The sequence below is a fragment of the Cetorhinus maximus genome, chromosome 14, assembly GCF_964194155.1.
Source record: "Cetorhinus maximus chromosome 14, sCetMax3.hap1.1, whole genome shotgun sequence".
Taxonomy (NCBI): Eukaryota; Metazoa; Chordata; class Chondrichthyes; order Lamniformes; family Cetorhinidae; genus Cetorhinus; species Cetorhinus maximus.
Window position 1 is genome coordinate 112,317,214 of NC_135892.1, and position 20,228 is coordinate 112,337,441.

General features: G+C 43.4%; 1 protein-coding gene across 3 annotated transcripts in view; it reads right to left on the bottom strand.

Moving 5' to 3' along the window:
• col12a1a (collagen, type XII, alpha 1a) overlaps positions 1 to 10,595 on the bottom strand; it is a 273,614-nt gene extending 263,019 nt beyond the window's left edge. For all 3 annotated transcript variants that reach the window (XM_078557493.1, XM_078557491.1, XM_078557492.1), the window contains exon 1: positions 10,360 to 10,595. The gene's annotated coding sequence lies outside the window, so the exon portion shown is untranslated. The remainder of the gene's footprint in view (positions 1 to 10,359) is intronic.
• Positions 10,596 to 20,228: the final 9,633 nt, after the last annotated feature.

Consider the following 20,228-nt stretch of genomic DNA (forward strand, 5'->3'; position numbering starts at 1 on the left):
TTTCACCTCTTGATTTACAAGTATTTCTGGGATGTTATTTTGTCTTCTGCAGTGAAGACAGGCACAAAATATCTGATCAACACTTCCACTATTTCCTTGTTTTCCATTAGTAATTCCCCAGACTCACTCTCTAGAGGACTCACTTCGGTTACTCTTTTCCTTTTGAAATGCTTGTAGAAACTCTTACTATCTGCTTTTATATTTCCAGCTAGTTTTCTCTCGTGCACTAATTTCTTCCTCTTTATTACTCTTTCAATCATCCTTTGCCGGTTTTTCAATTCTGTCCAATCTTCTGACCTACCACTAATCTTTGTAGAATCATATGGACAGAGTTTTTCTCTCATCGGGCGGGCTCAGCGGGAGCGGGCGTGGGTGGTCGAGAAGCCGGCCGCCGCCCGCGATCAGCTCCACTCCGCGATTTCACGTGGATCGCGAGCAGCAGCGCTACCTGTGCAGGCGGGGGGGAAGGGAGGAGAGTCAGGCCTGGTGCGCAGTTCACACATGCATGCGAAAGGGCACTTCAATCTCCCTGAGGCACGGAGCTGCCTTAGGGAGTTTTGAACATTTTTTTAAAAATGAATAAATACAATAAAAATTTGATAAAACATGTCCCCTCATGTGGATGTGTCACATGACGTGGGACATGTTTTTAATTTCAAAATAAAGTTTTTATTTAATGTGTGTAAGCTTTAGGAAACCTCATCCTGCTCGTGGGTGAGGTTTCCTAAAAAATGTAAAGGCCGCTCGGCCTTATCGCCTGCCCGGCAACCCTTAGGTTGGACGGGCAGCTTAAATTTCAAGTTAATTACCTGGTTAATGGCCTTAATGGGCCTTTCAATTATTGGCGGGCATGCAGCCAACTCTGGCGCGCGCCTGCCAAACGAAATATCGCGCAAGTGCGATGACATTGTGATGCCTGCCCAACGTCATTGACCGTCATCTTACACTCGGGCATGTCGGGTGTGTGCCTGCATGCCAAACATAAAATTCTGGCCTATGTTTTATCTTTCAATTTGATAATATCTTTAACTTCCTGACTTAACCATGGATGGTTAATGCATCACCGCTGATACTGGCTACCCTGCAGCCTTTTAATCCTTCGGGGACATTGACTGGCTGGAGACAGAACTCCTGCCCCTCACTTGGGTGAAAGTCACACCTCAGAGAGCTGCCGGCCAATCTGATTGGCTGGCAGCACTCTAGTCCCAGCAACACCAGAAGCTGCAGTGGTCAGGACTGGGACTACAAGCAGCCTCCAGAGACTAAATCCTGGGAGTCCAGGACCAGGTAAGGGTGGATGTTTCAGGGCGAGGATGAGAGGTGAGGCCTGGGTGGGTGGGCAGAGTGTGGTAGGGATGTTGGTGGAGAGGCCGCGGTGGGGAAGGAGCACTGATATTGAAAGGGGCCTGTTGATGGAGGTGCATCTCCTCCCGCATCACCCTCTCTTCCACCAGAAGCCTGAAGAAGAGTCATATGGACTTGAAATGTTACCTCTGTTTCTCTCCCCACAGATGCTGCCAGGCCTGCTGAGTTTATCCAGCATTTTCTGTTTTTTTTTAATTTTATATGAGTAAGAACATCGTCCTGCGTTAGTATCAGGAAGGTTCCTGATGCTGTCCAGTCAAGAAAAATACCGGAGAGTGTTTTTGCCATGACGAGAATCAGGATCTGATAGTGAGCATTCTAAAGGTATAGCTGCGGGGTTCCTAGCTCCACATATAGATCTATTTATAGCCAGCTACACCCAAGACTTGGCTTCTCCGCCTCATCCTGAGACTCAAGCTCTGCAACATTATCAGCTTTATGATCAAATCCCAGCGGGGTCTTGCCCCCTCCCTCTCTCTGTGACCTCATCGACCCCCACAACCCCAAGAGGACACTGTGCTCCTCCAATTTTGGCCTCCTGCGCGCCCCCAATTTTAATTGCTCCCCCATTGATGGCCGTGCCGTCAACCATCTTGGCCTTAAGCTCTGCAATTCTCTCCCTGAACCGCTCGCCCTCTCTCTCTTTCTTTATGTTTCTCCTTAAAACCTACCTCTTTGAACAAGCTTTTAGTTATTTCATATCTCCTCCTGTTGCTCGCTGTCAATATTTTTTTTCTGATTATACTCCTGTCAAGCATCTTGGAACATTTTGCTACTTTAAAAACACATTATATAAATGCACATTGGTGCTGTAGGTCTGGCTGGTGCCCCAGTTATTGGCTCTGCCCACATGAATGATCTGTTATTCGTACAATATCCATATTACAGTGTTTCATTCCACCACCTCTGTGTCCAGGCAGGCAGATTTTGGATGCAGGTCAATGAGAAAATGGGAGCAGAATTCAGGAGTTGCATCCTGAAGCTGAGAGGCAGGAAATGGTTGGCCTTGTTCCCCTGGCGATGTATACCAGGTGAACTGTAATACCCGCTGCTGCACAGCCGTGTTTTAATAGCACCTGGACTGACTACTGGAGCACAAGAGGCTCTTTATAAACATTACTGCTGAGTGCTCATGGAGCCAAGACACAGGTAGAGCACCTGCTCTAACAGTGATCAACAGCGTGCACGGAGTTTTCACAGGGCAATGTGGGATAGCCAGCAGTATAACTGCAGTCTGCTGGCAGCATGCACCATGACACTCCAAATCAAAAGCTTCACTCCAGAGACAGAAGTACATAATCCCGGATGATACTCCCTGTGCAGCACTGAGGGAGCCCGCAGCACTGTCAGAGGTACGATCACTCAGATGAGACATTAACCAGGTGGACGACAAAGATTCCAAGGCACTATTTGACAAAGGGCAGAGAGCTCTCCCAGTGTTAGGTCCAATATTCATACCTTAAGCGACACCAGCAAAGCAGATCAACTGATTATTAATCACTTTTGCTGGTTGAGAGAGCTTGCTGTGCACAACCCAGCTCCATGCTTCTAAACATCACAACAATGACTATTTCCCTAGCTTAACACGATCCAGTCGGTTGACATGATGTGAGGGGTAGGGCTATCAGCCCTCAGGATTGTCCTGGACTCTCCAAGGATTCAAGCAAATCAAAAGGAAAGAAAATGGAATGGAAGAAAACAGGGCACCCAATAAAACAAAAACCACATGCATTTACAAAGCACTTCTAACAGTAAAATAGCCCAAGGACAAATGAAGAGGAAAGAAAGAGACAACTTGCATGCAAAAGACCCTCTGACATGATTTCAAAGGTGAGTCGAGTTGTCCTGGCCCACATTTATCCCTTAAACACACAACTAAAACTGACTATCTGGTCCATCAGCACATTGCAGTTTGTGGGATCTTGTTGTGCACAAATTGGCTGCCATGTTTCCTATGTTGCTGCAGTGACTACACTTCAGAAGTACTTCATTGGTACTTTGGAACATCCTGAAGTTTAAGGGCCTGTGTAAATGTTTATTTTCTTATTGAAGAGACATCAGTAATGGATTGAGGTGAAAGGATGTGATGCTGAGGAACGGAGAGGGAGAGCTGACAGTGATGGAGTGGGAGACGGTTACACACTGAGAGGGGTGGAGCTGGGGTGGTGGGGGTTGATGGTTGGAAGCAGAAAGACGGCATTGCTGATCTCCGGAGTGCCCGGAATGTTCCAGCCCAGTGGTGTTGTGAGACAGTATATTCTAGAGTTTACTGTGAGAGGCAAAGTTATACAGCACCTTTCACTTATTTTACACAACATCAGAAACTATGAAAAAATATAAAACTGTTAAGTTCCTGTTGGAGTTTGTCTGATCAACTTAACAACATTCTGTCTGACCAAACATTTCAGAAAAACGCAATCTGATTTCAACCTCACTTTGGAACAAATATTGTGCTGTCAAGTGTTTGCACTGGAAGCTGAGGGAAAGTCCCACTGGTTTTCACTTTCTTTACCTTGTTGCCATCTTCTGACAGAAGCTGGAAAATACAATTCTCTTCTCTCCTCATCTTAAAAATACTCCCACACTCACCCACACACGCTCACTCACCAAACACTCACTGACCCACACGCTCACTAACCCACACGCTCACTCACCAAACACTCACTAACCCACACGCTCACTAACCCACACGCTCACTAACCCACACGCTCACCCACACACACTCACTAACCCACACGCTCACTAACCCACACGCTCACCCACACGCTCACTCACCCACACGCTCACTAACCCACACGCTCACTAACCCACATGCTCACCCACACATTCTCACTCACCCACACCTATTTTCTCACCCACACGCACTCTCTCACCCACAGGCACTGTCTCACCCAAACGCATGCACTCTCTCACCCATACACTCTCTCACCCACACACATTCTCTCACCCACATACACTCTCTCGCCAACACGCACACTCTCTTGCCCACATGCACACTCTCTTGCCCACACGCACACACACACACACACACACTCTCTCGCCCACACGCACACTCTCTTGCGCACACGCACACACACTACACTCTCTCGCCCACACGCACACTCTCTCGCCCACACGCACACACACACTCTCTCGTCCACACACACGCACTCTCTCGCCGACATGCACACTCTCTCGCCCACACGCACACACACACTCTCTCGCCCACACGCACACACTCTCTCGCCGACATGCACACTCTCTCGCCCACACGCACACGCACACTCTCTCGCCCAAATGCACACACACACTCTCTCGCCCACACGCACACACTCTCTCGCCCACACGGAAACACTCTCTTGCCCACACACACACACACACACACACTCTCTCGCCCTCATGCACAGTCTCTTGCCCACACACACAGAAAAATACCCACACACACCCAAACGCACACATACAAAAACACAAAAATCCACAGGCATCTCACAATAAAACTGCAATGACCAGGCAAATGTTTAGGAATTTTATTTTTACTAAATTGGCAGAGGTCAGTGAAGTGGCTGTGTCTGCCAACTGATCTCTTTCAAAAAAAATATTGGAACAATATTTCCACAAGGAGCATCTGCAAGTCGTCAAACACTAACCAGTGACTGACTGACATTTGTGGAAGGTTAGTGAAATAGTCTGTCTCCAAAAAAGATAAAGATTTTATTTATATGACTAACCTTTACTATATTGGGCATCACTGAGCTGCTTTACACTTAAGCTCAGTGTTTAAAAACATTGCAATCCACCACTCAGGAGGCAAATTAAATTCAGTAACACAAGGAGCAAAATGCTGCCAATGCTGGAAATCAGAAATAAGAACAAAAAGCGCTGGAAAATCTCAGCAGGTCAGGCAGCATCTGTGGGTAGAAACAGAGTTAATGTTTCCAATGTTAACTCTGTATCACTCCACAGATTAAATCCAGGGGCTGCCACATTATCAACATACCGCCAATGCTGACAATCCATTTTTTCGGACTGTTGTTCTCCATTTACACCTCCTCTGGACCCAAATTTTGTTTCTGTACTTGTCCTTTTGCCATTACGTTTTAGCCTTTATGCCTTTCAGTATTCCATCTCTCTCCTACCTTCTGCCCTATTACAGACCTTCTCTCCTGCACTTCTCTTCCCCTTTTCTCTGTCTCTATATTTGCTTAAGACCTGTTACGTCTCTTAACTTTTCCCAGTTCTGATGAAACATTAACTCTGTATCGCTTTTCGCAAACCCTGCCTGAACTGTTAAATGTTTCCAGCATTTTCTGTTTTTATTTAAGTGACTGTCAAATTGAATCAAGCTAATTTCCTCCCCCACCCTCCCGTACCCTGACCGACTGCTCTCCCCAACCCCGACCCATTCCAACTGCTTTCTGAAGCTGTCAACTTCTCGTTGGTTCAGCTCTTCCTCAATGTCCACTGCCCTTAGGGTACTTTACACAAATCTTGAGCACTTTGGTAGAAGGTAGAAGTGAGCTATTCATCTATATTAGGCATCACAACACAGGCCAATCCTGTCTTCATTTGATGATCCCCACCCCACTTCTCTCAACTGCCCCCACACTCTCCCCCCATGCCCCTCTCCCCACCCTCTCCCCAAACCTCCTTCCCCACTTCACTCACACACAAACACAAATCTTTCCGACGGGGATTACTGAATTGTGATCAGGTTCGGGAACCCTGACCAATTCCTCTCTCCCTTTTCTAACCTAAGGATGCCGAGGCCAGTTGTAGTGCCCAGAACTGAGGAGGGAGCTTGGGATCGCTGACGACTCAATGAATAAGTCAGAATAAGAAAGAAAGTATCGCAATTGTATCTCACATTCCACAGTCCAATGAACTCCACCGTGAATTAACTACATTTGAAGAGTAGTCACTGTTGTAATGTAGGAAAAGTGACAGTCAATTATTACACAGCAAGCTCCCACAAACAGCAATGAGATAATGACCAGACTATCTTTTTTTTAAATGATGCTGATTTGGGGATAAATATCAACCCGGGCACCAGGCAGAACTCCCCAATATTGGCCAAGGGATCTTTTCCGTCCATGAGGGGGGAAACAGGGCCTCAGTTTAACGTCTCATCTGAAAGATGGCACCAGCGACAGGGCAGCCCTCACTCCCTCAGCCCTGCACTGGGAGTGTCAGCTACAACACTCGAATCCATAACCTGCGACCTAACGGAGCTAAGTGCAGCCACTGGAGAAGCTCTTTCGCTGCCCTTAACCCCGTCCCTTTGCCTAAACAGAAAAGGGGGGAGGAAGGTGTGTAATTCCGTGATTGATATGTCGCCCCAACACAAGATGATTCTAATGTCAAGTCGCAACAAAACTTCAACACCCTCCTCGCCCAAAAATGAACATTTGCAGTAAGATTTGGGGGTCCCATCGTGGAGAGGAAAAGGCACGAGTGGAGAACAGGCGGCGGTGTCAGCAATATGCGCCTTCCTAACCATCGCAAATCCCGCACTCCAGCGCCCGGGTTCAAACCCCATCATAGCAGTTGGGTGGATTTAAGTTCAATTAACAAATGGAGAATGTGAGAGCACCCTGGGGATGGGTGACCATCGCAGGTATAACCGATTGGTGTAAAAAACCCTCCTGTCATTTTTAAACTTTTAATAAACTGCCTGCAAGTGGCAAAGTCGCTGTGGAACTTCATTCACTTAACGCAGTGGGACTTTTTTTAAAAAAAAAAGCTGTCTAGAGGAGGAATTAGAATTGCTTTTCCCGTTCTATAGATGAATGCGTTAAATTTTACCCGTTTTAAAAATGTTTTTGCCTTGTGGACTCAATATTGTTCAACCCCGGAATAAAATCCACGCAGAGTGCTGTACCGATTTTTGGACACAGATGAACTGTATAACATTAACTAGTCTTCCAGATAGAAAGTCCTGACATGTGGAAAGACAATATTCACTTTATTTGCATTCACCTCCTGGCTTTGATCCAAATTCCCTGAAATTTCAGACAGCGAGGATTAGTCCTTTGGATAGTGGGGGTGGATCGGATCTAAGTCACCCCCATCGCCTCACCAGCTCTTACTTTCCTGGGGAATTGGGAGATCACAAAGCGAGAAAGGTTGTTGCCGTGTACAGGGGGTGTTGGTGGAAAAGGTGATTTGTGATTCCCCCTCTCTGGTGCCGGGGTGAGGGGCGACGGGGAGGGGGGGGCATTATAAAAGAAAAAAATCGCAAATTTCCTGAAGAATTAAAGTACATTTCGGGAGCCATGCAACCTGTCTCTTTGGATAAGAGAGAGCTGCACAATTTGAAACCCATTGCCTCTCCCAATAGGCGGTTAAATGTGCTCAAGAGCCAGTCATTCCTGACTTAGAGAGGGAGCACCAGGCGCAAAGCTGTTTAGAGTATCCTGCCAACAGCTGAACTGTTTCAGGGCAGACCACTGAGGGACCGGCATTTCTGGAACACCCCCCTCCCCAATTCCAGTCTGATTTAGTCTCAATATCTGCCCATAAATCACCACTCCCCCGCACCCCCCATATCTGACAAGCTCTTCTCCCAACCCCCCTCCACCCTTCCCCAAGCCGCAGACTGTAAATCATAAAATGGGTCAAACTAGCTGGGGACAGACTCAGTGGAGAACTCGTGAGGATCTAGGAGCTCAGTCCATTTCTGCATCTGTTAATTCCCTGGCCAGATTGGTTACTCGGCACTCAGCACACGGCGCGTTTTCTTCAGTCTGAACTCCCCCACTGTCTCTCAGATGCCCAGACAGGGGTGTGGGGAGCGGGGTCAATGTTTGCAGAAGCTCCCCCCACTGTTCCAGATTACATCAGCAACTCGCAATTATACAGCAGCTCGTAAAACTCTGCTCGAAGTTTTGTACTTGCCTGAAAGCGAGTTTTTTTTAATAACCCTACACTTCAAAATCTGGATTGAATTACTTTAGATTCGCTCGATATGGGTGGACAACGTGAAGAAATGTAGCACCAACTCTGCCTCTCTCAACTTTTAGTTTCTCCATACAAACCCACAGACACACACAGGACAAAAAACTTCACCCCAAATGTCAGCCGGTCTTTCTTTATTTTGCAGGTACTTTGGGATTCGGTAGTATAAACTCGCCTACCGTTTCTTTCTGATTTCCAGCTCCCTTTTATCTATTCCTGAACAACGTTTTCAAATGGAAGACTTTACTCCCCTAACTTGCTTCTCCTTACCCCCCCCAACATTACTGCCATCGTTTCAAATGTTTGCAAGATTACAATGACACTCAATCCAACTTGACCTTAGCAAACAGCCGGGAGACATTATGAGCGCATGCCCCTTTTCCACGCTTTGGGATGTTAAAGATCTGCTACTACATACTGCAGAGTGTTGGGTTTAATATCACTTTCATGTTGGCTAAAGCCGCGCATTCAAACACAATTTATAGAAAAAAGGGAAATAAAATCAATTTAAGATTTCCTAGTGACTGCCTTTTTACACATTGATGAAAGTTGGCGGAACATTTCACTAGTTGTGGTTAGAAAAGAGCTTTTTTTTTTAAATGAGAAAAAACTTTTGAAGTTCACTTTTCAAAGTTCTCACTGACTTTGGGTCTGAGCTTGTGTAACAGCGCCGCCTAGCGGCCATACCGCGGCACTGCATCCTGTCAGATTCCCAGACATCAGGAGATCACTCAAAAAAGAGTTTGAGGGAGTGGGGGTTACTGCAGACTTTCCTTAGCCACGTGTGGAAGAGCAGACAGGTCTGCGGTTCTCAGCTTGTCTCGTAGCGTGCAAGTAGTACGCAGTTTAAACGTAATGTTTCCCGTAATGTGTCCCATACATCAATCCCAGACACCAGCCCGCTAGCACACTGACCTGATTTAAAGGGGTTTTCATCCATAATTAATAACTTACAAACAAGAAACAATAGGTTAAAAGGTCCGACTTTCTCAGTTTTATTGTTGGATTTTATTGGATTGCAGGTCAAAATAGAGTTCAACTATACAGTCATTAAAATACTTATTTAAAACTTATCGTGATTACAGGTAACTTATTAAACTGAGACCAACAGGTACCTCTGTAGATCGAGAAGGTTTATATTTGCATGTGGCTGTCAGTTGATATGTGATTATCCGTATAAGTGTGTGACTGTGTCTGCTTGTGTTTGTATAAGTGTTTGACTGTATGAGTGTTCATGTGTGTAATAGTGTGTTGGTCTGTTTATGGCTGTATGTATGTCTGTGTGTGTGTGTGTGGTGTATCTGTCTCTGTTTATGGCTGTATGTGTGTCTGTGTGTGTGTGTGTGGTGTATCTGTCTCTGTTTATGGCTGTATGTGTGTCTGTGTGTGTGTGTGTGTGTGTGGTGTATCTGTCTCTGTTTATGGCTGTATGTGTGTCTGTGTGGAAGCAACAGCCTAAAGCTAATCTCCCCCATTCCCTCTCCCCAGCCCCATCCAGCCGCTGCTCTGACTGCCCCACCCCAACGGGTGCGCTCAGTCAAGGATCAGTTCTGGGATTTTTAACTGAGGATGAATCTGAGTCTGCAGTTTTTTTTTCCCCATTTCACACAAACCAACTCTCCAGGGTTAACTCGAGGACGCTTCAAGGTGCGCCCATTACTCCGACTGAACATAGAAACAAATTGCACGCTCCAAACAGAAGAGCAAATATAAACTACCAGGTACCTTAAAACCGGACAACACAAGCGGAATCAATTCAATAATGCACTCGCCAGTCTTCTTCAGTGTCTCAATACTGGCGTTCTGCACTCAAAACTCCCCAACCGTACGTATCACATTGAGAGTTTAAATAGAGGCATTAATTACATGATATATAAAATGATTAAGCTTCATTTAAAATTTATATATTTATATTTTTATACACAATGCATCCAAACGCCCACAAAAAATGTAAATAAAATCCCTCTTCCCATTAAGCCCCAGGGTGGCACACATACAGGAGTGAAATCCTTGCTAAAATCACTTGCAACAAATGTTGAAGTTAAAGAAGGGACGGCAAACCTGTGCAGATAGGGGATTCCTGCAGTCGGAGGTTAGAGCTGAGAGACAGGAATGGACTGGGTTGGAGTTGCTGAACTTGGGGAAGTCCTATTTGCTGTATTGCTCCGCAGTCTGCAGACTCTCTCTCTCTCTCTCTTTCTCTCTCTCTCTCTCCTGTGTGTGTCTGAAGTGGGACGATTCTATGTTGGGAAGCCCGGCTTAATACTGACCTATTCTTTAACCTATATGCAACAGCAAAAAAAATGCAGCATTCGTAAACCGTTACGAAACGAGACTTTAAAGGGGAGGAGGGAGGGGGGGGGAAACAACGTGAAGAGGGAAAAAGAATGTCATGATGTGATATTGCAATATCTGATTTGAACAAAGGCTGCCAGACCCCTTCACATACTTGTCTAACGTAATTACATTCCATTGCTAATGCGATCATCACATTCACACAAGATTCTCAAGCCAAGGGCTAAAACTCCAAGCGCACAACTTGGAGTTTTAACAGTGAACGAGACAGAAGCGATTGTACTAAAGAGAGTGGATATTTATAGTGAGGGTCATCCCGTTTAGACAAACACCGATACCCTATTGTTTGCCGTCTTCTGTCCATTTATTTATCGTTTACAGCTTACATAATATTTTTTTAAAAAACTAATAGGGAGCCAGCTATTTATGTGTGGCGTGCGGGAGAAATTTCCAGGGTCAACGTTTCAGACCGATGACCTTTCATCAGAATTAGGATTTTGCAATTGCTGTTTCCAATCTGGAGCTGCTATTGATGTGGGAGCGGTTCCAAAATGTGGGATTTAAATATTTGCAAATTATAGTCATCTCTTCCTTTAGCATTCATGCGTTTTTCTAATTAAAACATCTCCCTCCCCCAACCCGTCCCGCCTGCAAAAGTAGAAAGAATAATAATTCTTTCTCTCTGTCTCTCTCCCGCCCACCCACCCCCCCTCTTTATTTCTTTCTGGGCTCGTTGACATTAAGAACGTGAGAGTCACTCATTCCCCCCGTCTCGCGGTTTATCTGTCCTTTTAACTCCCGGCCGGGATGTCCCTGGCTCTAGCGGGTGTCTGTTTGCCCTGTTGTTCTCCCGTTTGAATACGGGTCAGTACTGATTTTTTTTTTAAAAAGGGAGAAATGGGCACTATTCACACCCGCTTCGACAGCAGAAAGGTTAATTCTCCTCGTCTGCACGAGGACCTTTTACTAAAATGTCAATGTTAAGAATTCAATTCGCACCGGGAGGCTTACCTCTTGCTATTACCAACAACCTGGAAGAGTGTGGACAGTGTGACCTGTCTAGACATAGCTGCATAAGGAATTGAGATTGCGAAATATAAGATCCATTAAACTCATCCCCAGGAATCCAGTTAATGGAGTCCCTTGGAATAACTCATTTTGGCTCCCCCATAAAAACCTGGCAATTCACAAATAATCTTCCACTGGTGAATTAATTGGTTTTAACCAATTTAACTGGAAAGTGTTTTTCCTGCTGCTGAGAGAAGTTGGTGGCAGAGGGGGCGGGAGAGAATAATGGCTTTGCCGTTTCTCTAAGAGGGAGAGGTTTATAAAACGCTGGGGTAAATACAGGGAATGAACCAGCCAGAAATGCAAGAATATAATCTGCTCCTTCACATTTGACCAGGCTTCACCTGCATTTATAGTTCGGCGATTTCGTCCTAAGTGTTAAATTCCATCGCTCTCCCCAGGGAATTGGGAATTTTAAGGCGACCCTCACAATGCATCATTTATATATTTTTAAGCTCGGCTCGAAGATATTTAACGATTTCCAAGTTTTGAAGTAACAGGAACTCCCAAACTCACTCTCGGAATGTTACAAGGGGAGAGATTTTTGTCTTTGCAGCCGGAATATGAAGCGGAGTTCAGGGCGGGGGAAAAAATGTCTGGTCGGGGAGATCAGACACAAGGGGTTGGGAGCTATCGGGTATTTCACTCTCTGGAGATTTGTAGCACACACACACACACACACATACACACAACAGGTTGTTGGTAATAGCAAGAGGTAAGCCTTCTGGTGCGAATTTAATTCCTAACCTGACATTTTAGTATAAGGTCCTCGTGCAAACGAGGAGAATCAACCTTTCTGCTGTCGACACATACACACACACGCACATTAACACACGTCCACACACGTATATATAAACACATACATATACACTTTCTCACTCTCTCATTCACAAGATTCTGTAGAAATAATAAGACCATACATGCTAAAAGTTACAATTTTAAAGGGGGTTCAAGGGGAGAGAGACCTTGGGGGGGCATTTGTGCACATATTTGAAGGACTGATTAACAAAAGTGGTTAATTAAGTAAATGAGACCCTGGGCTTTATAAATAGAAGCATGGAGTACAAAAGCCAGAAAGTTTTTGCTAAACCTTTGTACAACACCTGTTCCACCTCAACTGGAGTATTGTGTCCAATTCTGGGCACCACACTTTAGGAAAGTTGCAAAGATTTTGGAGATGGTGTACAGCAGATTTATTAGAATGGTTCCAGGGATATGATGAATTATAGTTAGGTAGACAGACTGGGGTTGGGGAGGGGGTGGGGGTGGTGGAGAGAGAGAGAGAGATAGCTAAGAGGAGATTTGAGAGAGGTGTGTAAAATTATGAAGGGTTTCAAGAAAGTAATTAAAGGGAAACTGAATGGCTGAAAGGTTTCAATTCATTATAGGCACATGGGGGGGGGTTGGGGGGGGGGGTTGGCGGGGGAGTGGGGGGGTTGGGGGGAGGGGTGGGGGGGGTTGGTGGGGGGAGGTGTGGGGGGGGTTGGGGGGGAGGGGTGGGGGGGTGAATGGGGGTGGGGCTGTTCTGTTGGAATGGACTCCACTTAAATCAGACTGCGACCAGCACCCTGGTGAATCAGTGAACTAGGACAGAAGATAGGGCTTTAAATGAATCAGAGGTTCAGAAAAGTGTGAATTTATAATTCTAAGGAGAAAAGTCAAGGCTCCAGAGCGATTTTGGTAAAATCAAGCAGAGTGTGGAAGGAAGGGAGAATATTTTTAGTGAAGAGGTATTGATGACTAAGGTCACATCAGAGAAAAATAGTAAAAAAAATAATGAAGGGTGTTAGGTTTGAATGAACAAAGTGTTCATAACAAAGTGAGTAAATTAATGGCACAAATAGAGATAAATAAGTTTGATCTAATAACCACTACTGAGACCTGGTTACAGGGTTACCAAGGTTCGAAACTAATTAGGCCTGATAATAAAGCTTAAGATAAATGCAATAATGAGAAAGAGTCTTAGCATAGAAAATCAAGATGTAGAATCAGTATGGGTAGATGTAAGAAATAATAAAGGGTAGAAAATACTAGTGGGAGAAGTTTATCAGCCCACTAACAGTAATCACAGCATTGGGCTGAATATAAATCAGCAAATTAAAGGAGAATGTTACAAGGGTAATGGAATGAGTATGAGGGACTTTAATCTTCACACAGACCGGACAAACCAAATTGGTGAAAGTGGTTTAGAGGACAAACTCATGGAATTGAGACAATTTTCTAAAACAACATGTTTTAGAACTAACTTTGGAATTGATTATTCTTGACCTAGTATTGTCTAATTAGACAAGGCTAATTAATAATCTTGTTGTAAATGATTCTCTGGGAAAGAGTGATCATAATATGGAAAAACGTTATGTTGAGTTTGAGCAAAATGTTTTTAAGTTAGAAACTCACTCATTCATGTGTGCTCTGCTATGTCCCTAAATTTAAACAAAGCCAATAAGGTAGGTTTGAGGGGTGAGTCAGCTAAGGTAGATTAGGAAATTAAATTAAAACACATGACGGTATATAAGAAATAGCGAGCATGAAAATAAATTCTTCATAATTCTCAAGGAGGATGCATTCCCTTGAGGAACAAAAAAGTGGTCCAAATATGGCTAACTAGAGAAGTTAAGGATAGTATTAGTTTAAAAGATAAGGCTTACAAATGGCCAATAGGAGCTGTAAGCTGGAAGATCAGAAGTGTTTTAAAATTTAGCAAAGGGAAACCAATAAATTGATAACAGTGGAGAAAAAAAGAATATGAGGGTAAACCAATGAGAAAGATAAAAGAGTTTGTAAGAACTTCTACAAGTATGCAAAAAAGGAAGAGGTTAATAAAAGTAAATGTGGGTTTCTCAGAGGTAGAGATAGGAGTAATTATAATGGGGGGGTAAGGAAATTGTGGAGATGTTAAACAAATATTTTGTAGCCGTCTTCATGATAGACACAAAAAATACACGTGAGAAATAGTGAAGATTCGAGAGAGTAATGAGAGTGAGGAGCTTGAAGTAATTAATATTAGGTTAAAAAAAAGTAATTAAAACATTGATGGGACTGAAATTCCACAAATCCCCTTGACCTAAAGGTCTCAATTCCACAGTTTTAAAAGTAATGGCTATATAGAGATGGTGTATGTATAGGTTGTAATCTTCTAATATTCCCCAGATTCTGGAAGAGTCTGAGTGGGTTGGAAGGTATCAGATGTAACCCTGCATTTCAAGAAAGGAGGGAGAGAGAAACGAGGGAACTACAGGCCAGTTAACCTGACATCAGTTGTTGGGAAGATGCTGGAACCATTATTAAGGAAGTGAAAAATATGATTAAGCAGTGTCAACATGGTTTTATGAAAGGGAAATTGTATTTGACAGCTTTAGTTTTGAGGATGTAACTAGGAGGGTAGATTTTTTTCTTATTTCTTCTTGGGATGTGAGTATTGCTGGAAAGGCCAGTAATTATTGCCCATCCTTAATTGCCCTTGAGCAGCTAGTGGTGAGCCACCTACAACTGAGTGGCTTGCTAGGCCATATCAGAGGGTAGTTAAGAGTCAACCACATTGCAGAGTCACAGGTAGGTCAGGCCAGGTGAAGATGGCAGATATCCTCCTCTGAAGGACACTAGTGAACCAGATGGGTTTTTATGACAATCTAGTAGTTTCATGATCATTACTAATGAGACTAGCTTTTTATTCCAGATGTGTTAATTCATTGAATTTAAGATAAGGGGGAACAAGTGGATGTCATGTATTTAGATTTTCAAAAGCATTCGATAAGGTGCCGTGCAATAAGCAGTTAACCAGATTAGGGCCTCTGGGATTTGGGGTAACATATTAGTGTGGATAGTGAAATGGTTAATGGGCAGAAAGCAGGGAGTAGGAATAAATGGGTTATTTTCAGGTTGGCAACTTGTTATTTGTGGCCTGCCGCAGGGATCTGTGCTTGGGCCTCAATTATTTTTAATCTATATCAAATACTTAGGTGAGGGGACTGAGCATATTTTGAAGTTTGCTGATGACGCAAAGGCCGGCATTTTCTGGCCCCTCCTCCCAGCAACATCTTCCGGTCCTGCCGAAGTCAATGGGCTTTTGAATGGCTCGCTGCATCTACCACTGCGGAACCCATCGCACCGGGACCGGAAAATCCCAGCCAAAGTTAGTTGTGAAAGTGTGAAAGTGTGAGCAGGATGCAAAGAGGCTGCAATGGATAAGGACGACTTAGCAAGTAATCAAGAAGGCAGCAGATGAAACGTAATGTGGAGAAATATAAAATTATCTATTTCAGTAGGAAGAACAGAAAATATTGGCAAAAAGAGGGCTTTAGGTGTTCTTGCACACAAATCACGGGAAGTTAACATGCAGGTGGTCACAGTTCACTCAGGAAATCCAAGTTGCTGTGGCAACGTGCACTTTCAGGAGCAATGGATAGTGATGGTACAGACTCCAACTTACTTTCCATCACATGGCTGACCAGGAATCTCTCCCGTTCTTACCACCTGCCACTGGTGTGTGTTGGAAGGATTTCATGTGGATTTTTGCATTATGGCCACATTATGAACACACCTTCCTGGGCCATCAACTCTTGGGGTGGGACTCGAACCCAGAGCTTCCAGCTTAGTGGCAACGATGGTACCCACTGCACGACAAGACCTCCTCCACAGGCAGCTACAGCAAGTTATTAGGAAGGCGAATGGAATGTTACCCTTCATTGCAAGGGGGTTGGAGTGTAACAGTAATCTTGCTGTAATTATATAGGACTTTGCTGAGACCACAACTGTGTACAGTTCTGGTGTCCTTACCTAAGGAAGGATTTAGTTGCCTTAGAAAGGGTTAAAAAATGTTGACAAGGCTGATTCCTGGGCCGAGGGTTGGCATATGAGGAGAGATTGAATAGAGTGAGCCAATACTTTCTAGAGTTCTGGAGAATGAGGAGTGATCTCATTGAAGCATATACAATTCTTAGAGGATTTGATAGGTGCTGAGAGGCTGGGGAGTCTGGAATTCAGACCTTAGTCTCAGGATAAGGGGTCAGCCATTGAGGACTGAGATGGGGAGAAATGTCTTCACTCAGAAGGTTGTGAATCTTCAGAAATCTCCACCCAGAGGCTAGATGCTTAGTGGTCTCAAAAAGGCTTTATATAATTGCAACATATCTTCCCAACTCTTTTACCATTTGCTTTTCTAACTGCTTCACAACCCTGAGAAGCAAAAAGGGAGGAGAGGCAGGGAGTAGCTGTAAATGGCACAGGAGCAAAGAAACCTCAAAGCGACAGCACAAGGAGGGGTGAAAAGATTTGAGTTCGGAAGATGAAGGTATGGAATCAGTTTGAGTGGAGTTAAAAATACAAGGGGCTGAAAATATTGGTGGGGGCAGGTTGTAAACTCCTAACAATAGGTATAGTGTCAGGCAGAGTATATTTCAGGAAATTAGAGGAGCATGTAACAAGGGTAATACAGCAATCATGGGGGGCTTTAATCTTCATATAGACTAAGCAAATCTAATTTGCAGTATTCATTTGGAGGATAATTTCACAGAATTATTCAAGATATTTTTTCAAGATCAGCATGCCAAGGAATCAAGTAAGGAACAAATATTTTTAGGCCTAAGGTTGTGCAATCAGATAGGTTTATTTTTTAATCTTGTGGTAAGGGAGTATCTGGGGAGGAGTGATCATAATGTGCTAGAATTTTATACTGAGTTTAAGGGTGACCTAGTTAAGAATGAAACTTGGTTCTTGCATTGAACACACAAGTTACCTAGGTATGAGGTGCAAATTGGCTAAAATAGATTGGGAAACCAGATTAAAAGATAATATGCTAGATAAGCAATGACAAACATTTAAAGAAATAATTTGCAATGAATACACGTTCCCTTAAAGCATATAAACTCCATGGGAAAAGTGATCTGACCGTGGCTAACAAGAAAAGTTAATGATAATATTAAATTAAAGGAAGAGGCTTATAATGTTGTCAAAAAGAGAATTTGGAGTATTTTAGAATTCAGAAAAGGATGACCAAGAAATTGATAAGAGAATATGAGAGTAGACTAGCAAGAGACATAAAAACAGATTTAAAAACTTCCCGAGATAGGTAACTCGGAAGAGATTAGTGAGAGTAAGCATGAGTCCCTTAATGACAAAGACAAGGGAAAATATAATGGAGAATAAGGGAATATAGAGACATTAAACAAATATTCTGTATCTGTCTTCATAGTAGAAGTCAGAAAAAAAGCATACTGGAAATATGAGGGAACCAAAAGTTTAATGACGATTAGGAATTTGAAGAAATTAGCATACATAAAAAAAATAGTACTGGAGAAATTAATTGGACTAAAAGCCACCAAATCTCCTGGACCTGATGGTTTATATCCCAGGCTTTTAAAAGAGGTCACTGCGGAGATCATGGATGTACTGGTTTACATCTTCCAGAATTCCCAAGATTTTAGAATAGTCTCACTGGAATGGGAGGTAAGTGTAACTGAATGATTCAAGAAAGGAGGGAGGGAGAAAAGAGTGAACTACAAATCAGTAATCAATGGTAAGGGAAATGTTAGAATCTATCATTAGGGATGAGATAACAGGGCACTTGGGAAATCATAATATGATTGCACAGAGCCAATATGGACTTCTGAAAGGAAAACTGTATTTGAAAAATTGGTTTGGATTTTATGAGGTTATAATCAGCTGGATGGGGAACCCAGCGAATGTGGTGTTTTTGGATTTTCCAAAAGAATTTGATAACAGGTTGTAAAATTAAAACTCATGAGATTGGGGCTAATATATTAGCAAGGATTGAGGATGGATTAAAGGACAGAAACAGAGAAACAAATAAACGGGTCATTTTTGGGTCAACAGTGTAACTAGTGGAGTGCTGCAAGGATGAGTGCTTGGGCCTTAGCTATTTCCAATCTATATTAATGACTTGGATGAGGGGGTAGAATGTGATGTATCCAAGTTCATTAACAATTTGAAGTTAGGTGGGAAAGTAAGCTGTGAGGAGGATGCAGAGAGGCTGCAAATGGATATAGATAGGTTGGGTGAATGGTCAAGAATGTGCCAGATGGAATATGAGGTGGAGAAACCCACATTTAGAAGAAAAATCCACTTTAGAAGGAAAATAGGAAGGTCGAATTTTACTTTAATGGTGAGAAATTGGGAATTATTGGTTTTCAGAGATCACTGGGTGTATTTGCATATGAATCAGCAGATACAGCAAGCATTTAAGAAAGTAAATGATGTAATAGCCTTTATTACAAATGAATTGGAGTATAAGAGTGAAGAAATCTCACTGCAAGTGAAAAAGATCCTGGTGCGATCACACCCGGAGCACTGTTTACAGTTTTGGTCTCCGTAATAAGGAAGGATATAGACGCCTTAGAGGAAGTAAAATGCTTGTTCATTAGGCTGATTTCTGGAATCGAGGGATTGTTCTATGAGAAGAGATCACTTTTACAAGCAGTGTCACCAACACACGCACTTCATTCACACAGACACACACAATCTTCCCACTGTGTTTTCCAGTGTCATTAACACACAGAGGCCAAATGGAATCTTCCCACAGTGTTGAAACAATGTTTATAGACACTAGTACAGTGTGTGTCTGTGTGTGTGTGGCTTTTATATATATATATATATAAACAAGAGTGTATTGGAGGAGAGAAAGAGATGGGGTTGCTAAAATGTGAGAAGTACTTCTTCCTCAAATATCATGCTCACCTCACAGTCAGCATAGTCAGCTGTGACTCAGTTGGCGGTACTTTTGCCACTGAATCACAAGGTTCCAGGTTCAAGTCCCACTCCAGAGCCTGAGTACAAAAATCAAGGCTGACACTCCAGTGCAGTATTGAGGGAGAGCTGCACTGTCAGAGGTGCAGTCTTTCAGGTGAGATGTTAAACTGAAGCCCCACCTGCCTGCTTGGATGTGTGTAAAAGATCACATGGCATTATTTTGAAGAAACATTTATCCCTTAACCAGCATCACAAAAAATACATCTCTCCTGAGCTCCCATCTGTCCCTGACCTTCTATTTTTGCTCCACCTGCTCCAACCCCTCTTGAACAGTATAAAATCCATCACATTTCTACCTCTCTTTAGCTCTCAAAGAGAATCGTATGGACTCAAAACATTAACTCCATTTCTCTCTCCACAGTTGCTGCCAGACCTGCTGAGTTTTTCCAGCATTTTCTGTTTTTATTTCAGATTTCCAGCATCTGCAGTGTTTTGCATTATCACAAAAAGCAGATTACCTGGTCATTATCACGTCGCTACTTGTGGGAGTTTGCTGAGTGCATTATGGTTGTCACATTTCCTACATTACAACACTTCAAAAAGCAATTCATTGGCTCCAAAGCACTCTGAGATATCCTGCCATCCTGAAAAGCACTATATAAATGCAAGTCTTTCTTTTTATGTACAAGGAGGGAGGTGTCACAAGATCCAATAATGAGCACCAAAACAAAACAGGTAAATGAGTTGAATGTGGTTGAGGTGAATATGGTAAGGTTTAAAGGTCTAAATAAAAAGTTAGTGCGAAAGCAAAAGCATCAGATTGGTACTGGATAGACTTTGGCAAGATGAGTGAATTAGCTGAG